At 34.0% G+C, this 17,960-nt stretch overlaps 1 long non-coding RNA gene across 1 annotated transcript; it reads right to left on the reverse strand.

Moving 5' to 3' along the window:
* Window positions 1–15,291: 15,291 nt before the first annotated feature.
* LOC127851765 (uncharacterized) lies at window positions 15,292–17,489 on the reverse strand. Its single transcript, XR_008035928.1, has 2 exons — window positions 17,172–17,489; window positions 15,292–16,383 (listed from the first exon to the last, which is right to left on the reverse strand). It is a non-coding gene; the product is annotated as an uncharacterized LOC127851765 (long non-coding RNA).
* Between the last annotated feature and the right edge of the window lie 471 nt (window positions 17,490–17,960).

Here is a 17,960-nt window from a genome sequence, read left to right on the forward strand (position 1 = left end):
CCTTATCAATATGCGCCAACGAAGAAACAGAAAGAGAGCAAAGTGCACTTAGTAATTTATGTTTACCCCCATTTTGTAATAATGTGTAGCAATCCTTTAAAGAAAGCAGACGTTTAAATTTACGCCTTAAGTTACCATTTTTCCTAATGCCATGTGAACGTTTATTTATTAGACGTTTACTAAACAGAGAAAATGAATTAATCGATTTATTTTTAGAAATTGTTCCAACATTTAGAATATTATCATTTACTCCTTTCATAACTGTACACACGCGCACAGTAATGAGAATGACTTACTGTTTAATTTTAAGAAAAGCGATCGGAGGCAAGAAATATTTATGTGATTTACAGTTTAGTGACACTTCATACCTTTCGTTAAATCATTTTAATAATAGTCAAATAGTCTAAGTTTTAACAGCCTTTTGTTCCAGGATTCCATTGACTGTTCGCTTCACATCTCTAATAAATCAACGGGTTTCACAAGTCGTACATTAAATGCTTTTCGCCTACAAATCACTTTATTCTGCTTTTTTCCTGCATTAATCACACGACAATCGTAATTATGTCATAACTATGTTCATAGTATACACAAATTTACTATTACATTCAGTAATTAAGTAGTCATCTTTTCAGTCCAAAGGGGACTTATAAACAACTTTATTTGACTGTAAAGTTTCTAACGACAATATAAATAAAGCGCAATATTTTTGCACTTCGATACGAGGCGAAAGACGGCTAAGGTAATGTCCCCAATGTTGGAGTTTGATGTACAATGTATTTAGCTTTGCAAAAAAAGGAGCATATCTTATTATATGTTAATTATTACATTATCGCTATTTTTTAGAAAAACGTTTGCCTTCTTTTATACTGATGCCCATCGGTTGTATCGCCAAACATTTGATCATAATTTTGACATCATTTTCACTTACTATAATTGAAGTATAAGGATAGACTAACTTCTTTCTCGAAAATGAAACAATAATTCGTATAAATGATGCATCTTTAATATCTGTGTGTTCTGTCATGGTGTGAATAATGGAAACACATTGATTCATGGAAACATATTACTCATATGAAACCGAGCAATATAAAACCGCGTTTGTATAAATAACTAATCAACAAGGCGTAATAAATACGAAACGTATCAAGTCACACATACTGGAGTATTCCAGTTTTCATGCAAAGTATGTATTACGTATGAAGAAAAAATTACGCAATAAATGTGTGACTAATGCTAAAAACAAATAAGCAGTGACGCGACACTTTCTTTTGCATAATTTTAACGACGCAATATAAAATCGATGAATCAAAAACGAGGCTGCGTTGTGCATTGTGTTTATAGTGTTCAATACTGTTTACATATAATTTAGAGAGGTCATTTTATGTTAAGTATCTATTAATAGTCGTTAAATGTTTTTCTTGATATAAAAAAAAACAAGTTAATTAAAAGTTAAAATAAACTTAAAATATTTAAATACGTGTCTTTATAGTAACAGTTCTTCTTACCACTTTGTAACCAGCATGTTTAACCTCAGTCGGGTCATAATTTTTTCGATAACACGTGGAAATTATATAAGAAACATGGTTACAAATCGATAAGTGTAGTTATCCTGGGGTCACTGCATCGACTATAATGTAGCTTAATACATACAATTTGATTGATAGTAAAGCAACATTAAGTATAGCTAAAAGTAAATAAAACTTCATTTAAGACATTAAATATATCATATTGCTATAAAAGCGGAAAAGGCTATACTTTGTACGTGTCTCATCGGTATTAATTAAGTGCATTATCATGGAATATAAAATAATGCAAGGCCTTTAATATGAAAATTAAACAGAGGAAAGTCACGGGACGAACGCGAATAAAAAGTACAGCCTTCTCAATATTCATTAATTCCATTGTCATGCCATATGAAAATTATGCATCTATGGGTTCATTGGATTTTACAATTGTAAAGGGAAGGTTGGTATAATAATCTTTATAAATATCATAGACAGTTGTTTATGTAGATCATATTTATTTTCCCATACCAAAACATTGAAATTTGTAATTTAACGTGAGTTTTAAAATATACAAAGTATTGTCCATATTCCGAGAAAGATTGCTTGCTATTTAAAATCCTATATCATCTAAATCCGAAAGGTTTGCAGTGTTTACCATGAACCCCGAACGGGTACATTCAGTCTCCTCAATATATATATAGGAAATCCCCAACAGCGGAACAAAACAGAAGTTAATGATTTATATTTTTCTAACTGCTTTCTTATTGTAAATTATGATTTTATCATTATGTTAATATTTTATCCGCGTTTAAAGAAGAATTATCGGGGATAATGACAATATATTAGCAATACTCTGTTTCTTTTATCGCTTGAATGACGCATTCAAATAAATGTATTCTTCTATCTTTAAAGCCATGATGCCTTCTTATCAATGCAACTGTTTCCAGATAAATTGATTCCCACATATCAGATGACAGCGTCTATTTGACAACAATCCTTTTTTTTCTGGATTTTTAACACGATCAAATGACGCGCATCAACGTTGTATTTCGCTATATAACGAGCCGTTACATGTAAAAATAGCATAGTTCTTAGATTTATCTGATACAATGTTCAAAACAACGATACAATTCTCTGTGTAACTTTTCTAGAAAAAACATTTATGTACTTAATTTTCTGCTTTATGTTATGTGTATGCTGTTTATGTATGAGCACACGCACTTGCGCAAATAAATATTATAATCTATCAAGAAAACACATTTCAATAAAATACGAATGTATCATTCATAATACGATTAAACTACAGTCAAAAAAATAACCTTAAAGAGATTTACAACTTTATTTCAGTGTTATGCGACCATAAATATATATCATCTAAGATGTGGACAAAGATGGCCTTTTATTTTTTCAAAAACAGATACTTGATATATCTTCTTTAAGTCACTGCCAAGGCAAGTGTTTCAAGTTTGTTTTGATTCCCGTGGTTAATGCTGGTTCTATGTTGAAATTGAACCTTATGATAATTTTACTGACGAATGCATCCTCGACGCCGCATGTCGTTACACGTAGTTAGATCTGTCTAGATCATAATTTATATATTTTAAGTTGAAAACAGGGGTATAAATAAGGTTTTGTTAACGTAGCATAATTTACCATGGCTTTCTTATCACGAATACCCGTAGTAAGATACAATGGCTTCGAGCAGTTTACATAATTAAGACACATAAATTTGATCAAATACGTATAAAACAAAGTTGACACAACACTAAAAGAACATATAAAGCAATTCTTTACGTGTTCCCACATATACAACTAAGCAATGTTAGTGAATGGACTAAGAATGTATAAATTATACTCAGACGTAATATTTCATCGGCAAACCAAACATAAATATAGAAACGAATAATGACAACGGACTTAAAAGGTTATACACTACGACGAATATAAATAAGGAAACACACTTTCCCTTGTGTGGTTCCATATAACATTGAGACTGATTACGGTGTATGTAAATGTACATGCCATGTTCATGTACGGGAATACCAAACTTAAAAAGAGCATATAATACGGACAAGTCAAAACTAAGAACGTCGCAACTTGACCAGAGTGCGCCCGCTTCTCTGTGCAAAATAATCACAATCGCATTCTATTGCCTTGTGTGATACTTAATCGCGCGTGGTCTTCTAAATTTGAATAATAATACCATGACGAATGCAAAAGACCCCTCATCAATTATTGCCGACACTTTATTTTCAAAATGATTTACATGACTCCCCTACGAGTCTTTTTTAAAGAGCACTCGAGGAGTTCTGTCACTTAGTATGGACAGACAGATTCTTATGGTAGCACCAATCCACAAGGTACACTTACATTTAATTATACTCGTCAGAAGTTGATTGTGCTTTTTATACCTAACAACATAATGTATTGCTTTTTAAGAACACTTGCCAGTTAACCTAAAGATTAGCGAACATTTTCATCTGTGTTTAAACAATCATGCGAATTGCATATTTTTTTGTTTTGTTTTTTTAAAAGAATCGTATGCGTTCACCAGGTATTTGGATATATTAATTAAACATTGGTTCTTTGGGACTCGACAAGTACTCGTATATGCCAGTGGAGGCTAATAAACGTGTTAAGTTACATAACTAAAAATTGTGTATGTATGTCGTATTAACAATTGTAAAAAAGTGGGGATTTCTAAACGGTTAACGTCATTTACGATATACTACGAAACAATTATAAAGCAGTTTTTTACTTCATAAGTTAACACTTGTTGAAGACAATACAGTTTTGCTTTCCTAAGATATTGTGAACAAATGCGAAAATTCAAGTTATTTATTCTGGCATTCTGGTTGCAAATTTCTTACGCTTTATTAGCGTTTGATTAAGGTCGTTTAAAACCTGTGGTAGACCTCTAAAGCAGAAAAAAACACGCAAACAATGAAAATAAAATCCAGAATACAAATAATTACTTATAAGTGTTTTCGCTGTTGTTTGGCCAGATGGTGACGTTTATCCAGGGACCAGTTGCACTTGGTTCTATCGAAATACTTTTCTCGATTACCTTTTCAAAATTTAAAAGCTGCTACATTACAGGCAAGGAAGCATGGGAAGTGACAAAAATAAAAATAAATTATAATACGAATTTTTTACTCGTAAAATGTGTTGTCAAAGGATCACCAAAATTCTTCCTATGGCATTTACGCCAAAGTGGGGTTCAATAGCGCTGTCTGTATGACTACCTAATGGATGAGTTCCATCGGTGTATTTTAGTATCTTTATACGAGATTGATACGCATGTTTTGAAAAGCGCGTTTCCATATAATAATTGCATTCATATTGTAATAGGAATCCAATATTGACAGGACATACTTACTGATTGGGAAATTAATTCAATATTAACTTATAATTTCTCACAATAGAGCCGTCATCATATTTGCTATACTGCAATCATGTCAAGTAGAAATTACCTAGGTTAAAGACTTTTGCCATTGAAACGCATATGATTTGTGGGAAAACAACCCTTAAGAGATGTCTTCAAATTTCAAGCGAGCACTTATTTTGTTTCAGTAAAAGCGTTAGACAGAGGAAATAGTCTCAATTTTCCATTAGTCATGTCATTTCCTTATTGAGTTACACATTATTTTGATGAAAATGACCAACCGTTTTAGTGTCCAGAGAAAACAATAAAACACGCATATTTAAACATGTTTTCAGAGAGATATGGAAAAGATTGTTTCTTTTACCTGTTCGATTCATGCAGGGACCTACACTTGGATACCTTTCTAACACAATACTTTCAAACTTTAATACCTCACTTGTTAGCGAAGATTTTGATTTAAAATTTTAAATGTGGTCAGTTGACTGCATTTGGAGCAAGATCACGATAAAAACATTCATCACATTTAAAATTTTAAATAAAAATCGTAACTCATAACTGATATATTCAAGTTTTAAAAGGGTTGCGTTAGTTAAGTCTCCAAGTGTATACTATATTGTTTGTATATGAGGGTAGTTTTCTTTAAATTCTTATGAATGATTAAGTTCTTTGAAAATGTTTTGAAAATAGTGGTTAATATATTTAAACATATTCGAATCTCACTGACGTGTATCAGTAGAGTTATATTTCGTCTGTGAAACATATAATAGAATAGTTCATAAATTAGACGGATCACAAAAATATAAACAACACGTTTAATAGATATTTCGAAAAAGTATTGGTTATACAATAATATGTGATGTGCTTAGTGTTCTTCTTTCTCATTAAATAGTTCTCACACAGTGTTGGTAGCTCTTCTCTCAATACTACATCTGTTGTTGTTGTTTTCAAAGTATATGCATGCCCTAGAGGCATCGAAATTCCCAAGAGCTTAAACGGGAAAATAATGTATTAATCATGGTAATATATCACAAATTTTTTTCTGATTAATGGGTAATGATTGATTTGCATATAATATTGCTGCAGTAATTGAATCAGAAATAAACGAACGGTTACAGAAAAAAGAACATTAACTGACCTATATTAATAAATATAGAGGATGAATTCCTTCACACGTTTTTTATCACAGCATACGTTAACGACATATCGCGACCATTCTTACACAATTCAGTGTAGCTGATATTTCCATAAACTTTAATTCACCCTCTCTGTTTCGTTGACCGTAGTTTTATTTTAAATTTTAAAATCAATGTAAATAATATTATTGAGATTGGCATCCATAATGGCACCATCTTCTTCATCCCATTACGAACGTTTGACTGACGCGATTGACACCGGATCTGTTTTATTGTTGTTGTTGTTGTTTTGTTGTTGTTTTTTGTGTCTTATATCAGGTGTATTCAATTTTTTTGTTTAGTTTAAACATTTGTTATTGTATATACAGTACTTATATATTTGTTTATACATATCTGTTTGCAATAAGAGTGCCTAAAGGTGGTACATTAAAGAAAAATAATTTGTGCAAATAAATGTCAGATTCCCTTTTTCGAAACTACTGAGTAATATGTTAGTTTAAAAGTAATTAAGATTTGAAAAGTTGTAAGAAGAAACACACATTCTGTTTTGTTGGGGTTTTTTCAACCATATTTGTAATAAGGCTACTTAAGACCTGTATATATGGCGACGAATTCTTTGACAACATAAATCTTTGTATTATCTATGAAGGGATCTAGCTTGAAAATATTCCATATCTATTTACTTTAGATCTAAGTTCATACCACACATATGAAAGCAGTTTTTATATTTTTCGAATTTGTGTTTTTTTCTCATCTAAGCGTTTATTAGATATTTTACAATCGGACGTTATTAGGTGATAAATCACAAAATTAATACAAAAGTATGTAAGCTACCAAACTGTTGTATTATCATTTTCAGCAGTTCGCCAATAGTAAATTGACCCTGACCGTTATGCATGAATATATTAAATTATCGTTACAAAAATAAATTCGTTTCCATACTGGCCGATATTTAAAGAGTTTTATGGGTACTTTACTTAGTTTACTGTTTTGATCTAATTGAACTCACTAAAATAACCATGGTAATTTAGGTCCAAATCATGCGTTAAAGGCAGGCTAATAGAGTTATTGAGTACAAGGTCAATATACATTGCCTGTGTTAAACTTTCTAAATTGATTACATACTAGGTATGAAGCGCTTAAAATAGATGTTTATAAGAAACATTCATTATCACTAAAAGTTAGCGTTCAGTTGCTAGTTGCTCACTCACAGACAGGCCTTTGTTTCCAAATGAAATACTTAACATCGTCTGCTGCTTAATTTCAACCCTAATGCAATTGCAAATGATCGGGAATCGAATTTCAAAAGTAAATTGGAACCTCATCAATACAAATTATTGACTTTTAAGAACAAGACGACTTAGGGTCGCCGCAAAGGTCGTTTTGGAGTGCTTTCGTGGGAAAGTTTTAACACTGTAAACGGATTGCATATTAGTTCGGATAGAAACAGGGAAATTCAGCCAAATATAATCAACGTCTATCAAAATTCGTTTGGGAATAATTATCAAATACAAACGCTAACGATTGCGGGCTCTTTGGTCATTGAAAACAACCATACTATGAAGCACGCTACTTCGACATAAATATTCAATCCTATATGTAAGCAATAATGATGTGTAATAAAAGTACACTTTATGCAAAGCACTTGTATACCAATTTTTGATCACACATTTGCAAATTTGCTTTTCACAAAAAGGATTTCTTTTTTAATTATTTCTACATGACACTCAATTGTTGTTTACTAAATTTCAATCAAACTATAAAAGGCAAGAAATAACTTTTCAATTCCGACCTCATGTTTCACATGAACTAACATGTAATCCCAAGGTTCGTTTACAACCCACTTAGGCCGTGTAGTGTCGAATGATTTATTGCGGCTAAAATGTCAAACGAACGCATTATAATATGGCGGAAAGTACTATACACGAAATGCTTTATATGGAATTTTGTATGCAACATATGGAAAGATATGGACATTCGTTCTAAAAGCTGCAAAAAATAAACAGCAAACGCATCATTTAGATTTAAGCGTGGACACTTCAGGAATAGTATTCATGTTAATGGAATGTATTATTTTCCCCATTAAACGGCTGAAATTATGCTTTTGTTTTTCTTGACAACTTTAATATGAGCTTCAAACAACTAAACTAGTTAAAGAATGAGGGTTTCTTAATATGTGTAGATCTAATTAAACGGTGTTGGTGAGTATTAATAAGTGTATCAATAAGAAGTAGTGTTAATAGCATAAGAAGTAGTAGTAAAGTAGTAGCATTAGTAGTGGTGTTGCTGGTGGTGGTGGTGGTGGTGGTGGTGGTGGTGGTGGTGGTGGTGGTGGTGGTGGTGGTGGTGGTGGTGGTGGTGATGGTAATGGTGGTGGTGGTGGTGGTGGTGGTGGTGGTGGTGGTGGTGGTGGTGGTGGTTGTGATGGTGATGGTGGTGGTGGTGGTGGTGGTGGTGGGTGGTGGCGGCGTTGGCGCGATGGTGGTGGCGGTCGTGGTGGTGGTGGTGGTCGTGGTGGTGGTGGTGGTGGCGGTGGTGGTGGTGGTGGTGGCGTTGGCGCGGTTGCGGTGGCGGTCGTGGTCGTGGTGGCGGTGGTGGGGGTTGTGGTGGGTGTTGTGGTGGTGGTGGTGGTGGTGGTGGTGGTGGTGGTGGTGGTGGTGGTGGTGGTGGTGGTGGTGGTGGTGGTGGTGGTGGTGGTGGTGGTTGTGGTGGTGGTGGTGGTGGTGGTGGTGGTGGTGGTTGTGGCGTTGGCGCGGTGGCGGTCGTGGTCGTGGTCATGTTGATGGTGTTGGTGTTGGGTGGTGGTGGTGATGGCGGGCGGCGGCGGCGGTGGCGGTGGTGGTGGTGGTGGTGGTGGTGGTGGTGGTGGTGGTGGTGGTGGGTGGTGGTGGTGGTGGTGGTGGGAATAGTGGTGGTGGTGGTGGTGGTGGTGGTGTGGTGGTGGTGGTGGTGGTGGTGGTGGGGTGGTGGGGGTGGGGGTGGTGGTGGTGGTGGTGGTGGTGGTGGTGGTGGTGGTTGTGGTGGTGGTGGTGGTGGTGGTGGTGGTGGTGGTGGTGGTGGTGGTGGTGGTGGTGGTGATGGTGGTGGTGGTGGTGGTGGTGGTGGTGGTGGTGGTGGTGGTGGTGGTGGTGGTGGTGGTGGTGGTGGTGGTGGTGGTGGTGATGGTGGTGGTGATTTTGACGGTAGCGATGCTGGTAGTAGTCATAGAACGAGTAGGAAAATTTGTTGTTTTTGTGCTTTATGTTTAGAATTAGCAGCTGCAGTAGTGGTATTCCCAACTCGTTTCAGTATTAACTAATGGAAGTTAATGCTTGACTACAGCGAAACCAGTCGATTTGTATTTTCTCTTTTCCCATGTCAATAGCCGTTAAGCAGACAAGCTTATGCTTTAACATATCAGCACCAATAATGTTGAGTTAATCAAGCCTTACTTCAATGCACGATTGTGACCTTTGAAACACATTAAATAATTAGTAAAAGTAATCAGCTCTTACGAGATATATTTAAATCCCAAATAAACCCATAATTGGCTTCAAGCCAAAAGTATTAAAAGGTAATAAGCATATGTCATTTTCTGAGAATGTTGGAAAAAATCAGGCGTATGACAAGATTTTGGAGTTTTAACGAACAAGCTAAGAGACAAACAAGCAAGCCTTCAGTCTTTTTTCAGTCTGCTTTCTTATTTTAAAGTATGATGTTATCATTATGTTAATATTTTATCCGCGTTTAAAGAAGAATTATCGGGGACAATGACAATATTTTAGCAATACTCTTTTTCCTTTATCGCTTGAATGACGGATTCAAATAAATGTATGCCTCTATCTTTAAAGCCATAATGCCTTCTTATCAATACAACTGTTTCCAGATAAATTGATTCCCACATATCAGATGACAGCGTCTATTTGGCAACAATCCTTTGTTAAATTACGGTTTCTGGAATTTTTAGCACGATTCAAATGACGCGCATCGACGTTGTTTTTCGATATATAACGAACCGTTACATGTAAAAATAGCATAGTTCTAAGATTAAACTGAGACTATGTTCCAAACAACGATAGTTTTCTCTGTGTTTCTCCTCAAAGACACGTAATCGTGATATTCTGAAGTTGCATCCTAACGGCATGACATTCAATAGACACCTCATCAGTTATTGTCGACATCGCATTTCACAAGGACTGACAGATAACCCTACAAATCGACTCAAAGCCGCTCTGGCAATGTTTAAGCAATGCCAAATGATTGTATTGCGGTTAAGACGAGCAATAGACGCAGCTCCTAATATGGTGGATACCAATTCATTCGAAAACATATTTTAAATACACGACATTTTTTGACATATATTTTACCCACATTTCCTTCAGATTTATTCATAATAAATGTTTAAAATCTCTTAAGTTGAGGACAAAATGAATAAAAATATCAGAATGGCAAAATAACGTCGCATAGAAGTTTCAAGTATTTAATGCATTGAAATAGATTATATACAAATTTGAAGAAGATTCAATTGTTACCCTTTTAAAATTAAAATTGTTCAGCATATTGTGTGTCTGAAATGATCATGCGGGGCGGAGTATCACGACCGTCCAGCGCATTACTGTGTTGGAAATTCCCAACGGTAACCAGTTACCAAGCATTAATGGGATAAATAATGTATTATAAACTCCCCGTTGGTGGTATTTTGTGATAAAGATAACTTGCATAAGTCAGAGGTTAATTCCGCCACGCCAGGTCAATAAATACGCACAATATCTATGAGTTAGCCGTCGATAGTCGCATAATTTGGTATAAATTATAATAATAATAATGTTTAATAAAAACGCACAATATCTATGAGTAAGCGGTCGATAGTGGCATAATTCGGTATATATATATAATAATAATGTTCAATGTCAAAAATCTCTAAAAGCAACAGACGTAAGGTGTCTTCTGATTGGCTAACACTCAAGGGTCGGTGAAAATTGTACGTCGAAGTACATTTCTCGATCTACTTAGTAGGTCTTGTAGACTTTCGACGTCATGGTACGTCATATAGACACTAAGTACTGGTCCTACCCAGGAAACAGTTTGTTTCATCAAATGTCTCAATTCAACTTGACAGCTTGCTAAAGCAGTTGCATTTAGCATACAGTACACTGATTTAACATGATCAAAATCATGTGATGTGTCAAATCAATTTTGATTGAAAAATTTGACAGGATTTTTGTTTAATCCAATAAGTTTTAGACTGTCAAATAACACACACTTGAATGACGGATTCAAATAAATGTATGCCTCTATCTTTAAAGCCATAATGCCTTCTTATCAATACAACTGTTTCCAGATAAATTGATTCCCACATATCAGATGACAGCGTCTATTTGGCAACAATCCTTTGTTAAATTACGGTTTCTGGAATTTTTAGCACGATTCAAATGACGCGCATCGACGTTGTTTTTCGATATATAACGAACCGTTACATGTAAAAATAGCATAGTTCTAAGATTAAACTGAGACTATGTTCCAAACAACGATAGTTTTCTCTGTGTTTCTCCTCAAAGACACGTAATCGTGATATTCTGAAGTTGCATCCTAACGGCATGACATTCAATAGACACCTCATCAGTTATTGTCGACATCGCATTTCACAAGGACTGACAGATAACCCTACAAATCGACTCAAAGCCGCTCTGGCAATGTTTAAGCAATGCCAAATGATTGTATTGCGGTTAAGACGAGCAATAGACGCAGCTCCTAATATGGTGGATACCAATTCATTCGAAAACATATTTTAAATACACGACATTTTTTGACATATATTTTACCCACATTCAAAGTTTTCAAGATATTTTTTAGATACACATCTGACCTTTTTTATCAATACTGAGTTTCAATGTCCCTCTAGAATAGATAAAGATTGTTCTCATATTTCACGATAAAGATTGTTCTCATATTTCACATGGTGTTTACAAGTACGCGTGTGACCCAGATTCGATGATGTCATAGAAATTGTCAAGATAAGCAATATGACTTTATTGGAAATAGGTTTGGCTTTAAAGGGACTGTCAACCACGACGAAGAAGAAAAGAAAAGTTGTAAAATACCGTATTTTTACAATTATTAGTTTTTATTTAATGCTTTCCGGTGGTTTATAGAGAAATATCAGTGAATTAAAACTGATAATTTCACTGTTTCAAACAGTGAAAATTATCAGTGAGAATTATCGATAATTTTCATTGTTTACTGTGAAATGACGTCATTTTTTTGACGAAATGACGTCATTATCCCAGCAAAATTCGTTAGTTAAACTCTTGAACAATGTATATAAACTGTGAAAAATGCATTAAATAAAAAGAAAATTTGTTGGATTCGGTGGATTATCGACTTTTATTCACTAGTGATCATAGAAAACATATATTTTCACTCGTGGCTGCGCCACTCGTGAAAATATTATTTTCTATGATCACTCGTGAATTAAAATCGATAATCCACCGGATCCAACAAATATCCTCTATAAATTGATTAAAATATCACGACTGATATATTACATAACTTAAAAAAAGTTGTTAAGTTTCATATTTTCTGTATATTTGGTAATACATTTTACTGGGTATGTCTACCAGGTAACTATACCAGTTAACTATAAATAACGCCGGTAGATTGATCATCATCGTCATGTGGTAAACCCAAGAATGCAAATTGTGCATGCGTAGTGAATTGTATTTATTTTATGCTTTCGGAAATTCCGGTGGTTTATAGAGAATTCTAACACGACACGCGACTTGCTTTCTATAGACAAAGAAGGAAATCAAGTGTGGGTTATTCTGCAATAACTTATGGGCGGAGCTTAATGTTTCGAAAATAGTTCCGAATAAATAAAGAAAATATTGCAGTAAAATGCACGTGCTAAAACCCGCTCTAAAAGAAATGTAATAAATGTAGCATGCATATAAAAATAATGAAACAACAAATTGTATATTTGGTGATAAGTGGCATAACCACGTCTACAAAAAAAATTATTTGTTAGGGAACGTTATTCAGAAAACATTGATAGAATGTCAGCTTTTCAGTAGCATCAATACACGTGACGTCATTAAGTTTCTACGATTGTTGTTTTCAATGAAAGTGACGTAATTTGCAAAATATTTATGAATGAAATGACGTCATATGTTTCTACAATTCAATGACGTCACTAAATAGTGAACTTAGTACTAAGAAGGGCGGGGTATTGAAAAATATAGTTCACGTCCTATAGCTTGAACCAAATCCATCAGAATCGTGTTAGAATCGAAATAATATTTTTATATGATAGTTTGTTGTCGAATAACCCACAGTAAGTTGTATAGATGCGTGTTATCAAACCACTCGTGCTTCGCACTCGTGATTTAATTCCTACGCATCTACACTCCTTACTGTGGGTTATTCGACAACAAACCATGATAGAAAAATATTATTTCTTAAATATCAGTGAAATAAAACTGGTATTTCAGAGTTTGAAACAGTGAAAAATAACAGTGGAAAATATCGTTATCGTTTTACCGTGAAATGACGTCATTTTTTCGACGAAATGACGTCATAAATCCAGCGACATTATCAAGTTAAACTCTTTCACAATGTAAATTAACGGTAAAAAAAGCATAATATAAAAAGAAAATTTGTTGGAATCGATGGAATATCGATTTTAATTCACTCGTGATCATAAACAATACATATTTTCACTCGTGGCTGCGCCACTCGTTAAAATAATATGATAATAGGTGCTACCTAATTTACGGGCAAAAGCTTTTTAAGTTTTTTTGATAACCATGTATTATTAATAAATATATGGACATTATTGTGTTCAAAATATGATAATTGTTGCAATAATTTAGTAATGCATCCAAAAAAATCAATCTTAAAACGAGTTACATATTCCAAGCTTGAAGATCTAGCATCTTATATATTTTTTTTGTTTTCTAGCCACAGGAATTTATAGCTGGTTCGGTGTCTGTGGTATAGTGGATGGGATGTCTGCTAACTGGCTTAGTCACTTAGGTCTTTGTATTGATCCTTTAAGTGGGAGCATTCTTTAGATAACCCTAAAGACATACTATGGCGTACCATTTGGGTTGAAAGTCAAGAAGACCTACACGTTAAAAAGAGAAATGTATGTCGAAGTACAATAATTGTACGTCGACATGAATATAAAATACACTTCGAAGTATATATTTGTACGACAAAGTACAATTTGTACTTGGACATACATGTTTGTACTTCTACGTACACGTTTTCTGAACAGCCAATCAAAACACTAGTCTCTTGAGCCACTTTTCCTTCAGATTTATTCATAATAAATGTTTAAAATCTCTTAAGTTGAGGACAAAATGAATAAAAATATCAGAATGGCAAAATAACGTCGCATAGAAGTTTCAAGTATTTAATGCATTGAAATAGATTATATACAAATTTGAAGAAGATTCAATTGTTACCCTTTTAAAATTAAAATTGTTCAGCATATTGTGTGTCTGAAATGATCATGCGGGGCGGAGTATCACGACCGTCCAGCGCATTACTGTGTTGGAAATTCCCAACGGTAACCAGTTACCAAGCATTAATGGGATAAATAATGTATTATAAACTCCCCGTTGGTGGTATTTTGTGATAACCATAACTTGCATAAGTCAGAGGTTAATTCCGCCACGCCAGGTCAATAAATACGCACAATATCTATGAGTTAGCCGTCGATAGTCGCATAATTTGGTATAAATTATAATAATAATAATGTTTAATAAAAACGCACAATATCTATGAGTAAGCGGTCGATAGTGGCATAATTCGGTATATATATAATAATAATAATGTTCAATGTCAAAAATCTCTAAAAGCAACAGACGTAAGGTGTCTTCTGATTGGCTAACACTCAAGGGTCGGTGAAAATTGTACGTCGAAGTACATTTCTCGATCTACTTAGTAGGTCTTGTAGACTTTCGACGTCATGGTACGTCATATAGACACTAAGTACTGGTCCTACCCAGGAAACAGTTTGTTTCATCAAATGTCTCAATTCAACTTGACAGCTTGCTAAAGCAGTTGCATTTAGCATACAGTACACTGATTTAACATGATCAAAATCATGTGATGTGTCAAATCAATTTTGATTGACAAATTTGACAGGATTTTTGTTTAATCCAATAAGTTTTAGACTGTCAAATAACACACACTGCGTATTGAAAGCCATACCTGGATCTTTCGTCTGTATATCACTGACTTCATCAGAAGAATGATTTCTACTGTTGGGAAACGTTAACACCACTAATTGTCTTCTTATTTATTATCAATGTATAATTATGTGTAACAGCATAACAACATACTTGATTCGCAATTAAAATATTTAATAAATACAGGTATCTTGCAGGTTTCTAATTTTCTTTCGCAAACTATTGTTGAAAAGTTTAAATTTTGTCGCCACTAAAAAACTAGCCATTTTGTAGCAATTTTAAAATCACAGTCTAAACTGCATACACTTAGCTCTATAGTTACAATTTGAATGCAAATATTAGAATGCATCATGTTATATCATCCTTTTTTTTTATTTAAACATTCATATAACACATAACACAGTACATATATAAAAAGGTATGTGGTATTGTGTGGCGATACAAAACACTTCACATCATTTATTTGCACATAAAATAATAGTTACAAAATAAGTAAAACTAAAACACAATCATCAACCTACATTTCAAGAATATTAATGTATAGGAAATTACAAAGTGGTGTTATTGTATTACCTTTTACAAAATTAACATTGCTGGTTTTGTACTAGCCATAAAACATTTATCATGGATTAACAAGTAACAACCAATTTATTAATTACACAATAGAACGGAAATCATATTAATTACATTATGCATTTACTAAACAAGCTATTTGCTACAATTTAGAATTACACTATCTTACTAAAAATGATCACAGGTACTTAGGTGCTTTTACATACTTGTGGTAAGTTTTGTATTACTAGTTTGACAATTATCGGCAGACACTTGTCGATATACAGACAAAATTTGCATGGAAACTTTCTTTTTTTTCAGCATAATTGCCTTAATTTAACAACCCTTTGACATTGTTTGTACATCTGATCTTATTATACAATGGCTGATTTTTGTTTATAGATAGACATATATAGACTTTTCAAAGTTCTATAAAAGTTCACACATGTTCCATCCAAGTAAACAAGCAGAACCAATAAAGATCACCACAGATAATAACTGTGTGTATAGCTTGGAAATTTGATAGTTCAGGAATCCCTCCTTTGTTGATTTCTGTAAACCAAAACTGTCAGTTTTGCTGGATAGAATGGCTTGTATGATGCTCAGCTCTTGCCTTCGACTTCGCAGAACAGCTTCTAAAAACGGAAAACCAACAAATATCTTAAAATTTGATCAATGATGCAGACAATTTATAAATGTCTTGTTGTTTTTTTTTGTTGATTTCGAATCTGGAAGATTTTTTACGTAAGATTGTAGTACGAAAATCCAACGGTATCGGATTTTGTGGTTTTAGGCCTAAACTAATTATAGTGATATGTAACCTTTCGGGATATCGGTAAAGTGCGAGCAGACGAGGTGTAAATACGTTAAAAATTAAAGCTAAAAGACTAAAAAGTTAGATCGGAATATCTTTAAGTTTTGTGAATAAATGTGTTTCTGGTGGATAACAACGACAACTTACCAGAATATTGCTCATAATCACACGTAAAACGTCTTTCTGAGACATTGTGTACACACCGGTCTTACTCACAATAACGAAGTGACGTCACCATCTATGTATAGAATGCTTTCTGAGAGCGAATGAAAATGCGTCACATATTCTGACAAATAAACAGTAGGGTGTCGTTATTGAAATACCGCGAGAATACTGGAAGAATAGAGATGCCAACTATAATGTTTAAAACAAATAATTTTTTAACAAGCGTTTGTGATTTGTCAGGATAATTATACGGGCAAAAGCCCGCGAAGCGGGCGTTGACCGTTCATACATATGGGAATTTAGACATAAAATTACATAAGAATACCACATATGGATACGTCTCAAAAAAATTTGCCACGCGACATATATTTTCGAGATGCTATTTATGGCCTTGAACAAATCAAAAAAACTTTGACATATGCTAAATCACATGTAAATACATACCTCAGGAAAAGTTATATCAATGACATCATAATTGTGTAGCGAATCGCACTAAATATTCTCGCATTATTTGTTTTTCTTCGCAACCGTTCCAGAATTAAGTCATTACTCAATTATCTCCCCTGAATGCTCTTCTTCAGTGAGTATAAGCCGAAGACTGGTTCACTACATATAGTTACAGTCTTTACCAAACACAATTTAAGTGAACATAACCCGTCTTAAATATATTGCCGAATCTTAGATTTCTGTCGAATTTATTTGCTTTGATCTTTTCGATATCTTAATGTTATTATTATCCAGACAAATCACAAACGCTTGTTAAAAAATTATTTGTTTTAAACATAGTTGGCATCTCTATTCTTCCAGTATTCTCGCGGTATTTCAATAACGACACCCTACTGTTTATTTGTCAGAATATGTGACGCATTTTCATTCGCTCTCAAAAAGCATTCTATACATAGATGGTGACGTCACTTCGTTATTGCGAGTAAGACCGGTGTGTACACAATGTCTCAGAAAGACGTTTTACGTGTGATTATGAGCAATATTCTGGTAAGTTGTCGTTGTTATCCACCAGAAACACATTTATTCACAAAATTTAAAGATATTCCGATCTAACTTTTTAGTCTTTTAGCTTTAATTTTTAACGTATTTACACCTCGTCTGCTCGCACTTTACCGATATCCCGAAAGGTTACATATCACTATAATTAGTTTAGGCCTAAAACCACAAAATCCGATACCGTTGGATTTTCGTACTACAATCTTACGTAAAAAATCTTCCAGATTCGAA

Source organism: Dreissena polymorpha, chromosome 11 (genome assembly GCF_020536995.1).
Source record: "Dreissena polymorpha isolate Duluth1 chromosome 11, UMN_Dpol_1.0, whole genome shotgun sequence".
Classification (NCBI taxonomy): Eukaryota; Metazoa; Mollusca; class Bivalvia; order Myida; family Dreissenidae; genus Dreissena; species Dreissena polymorpha.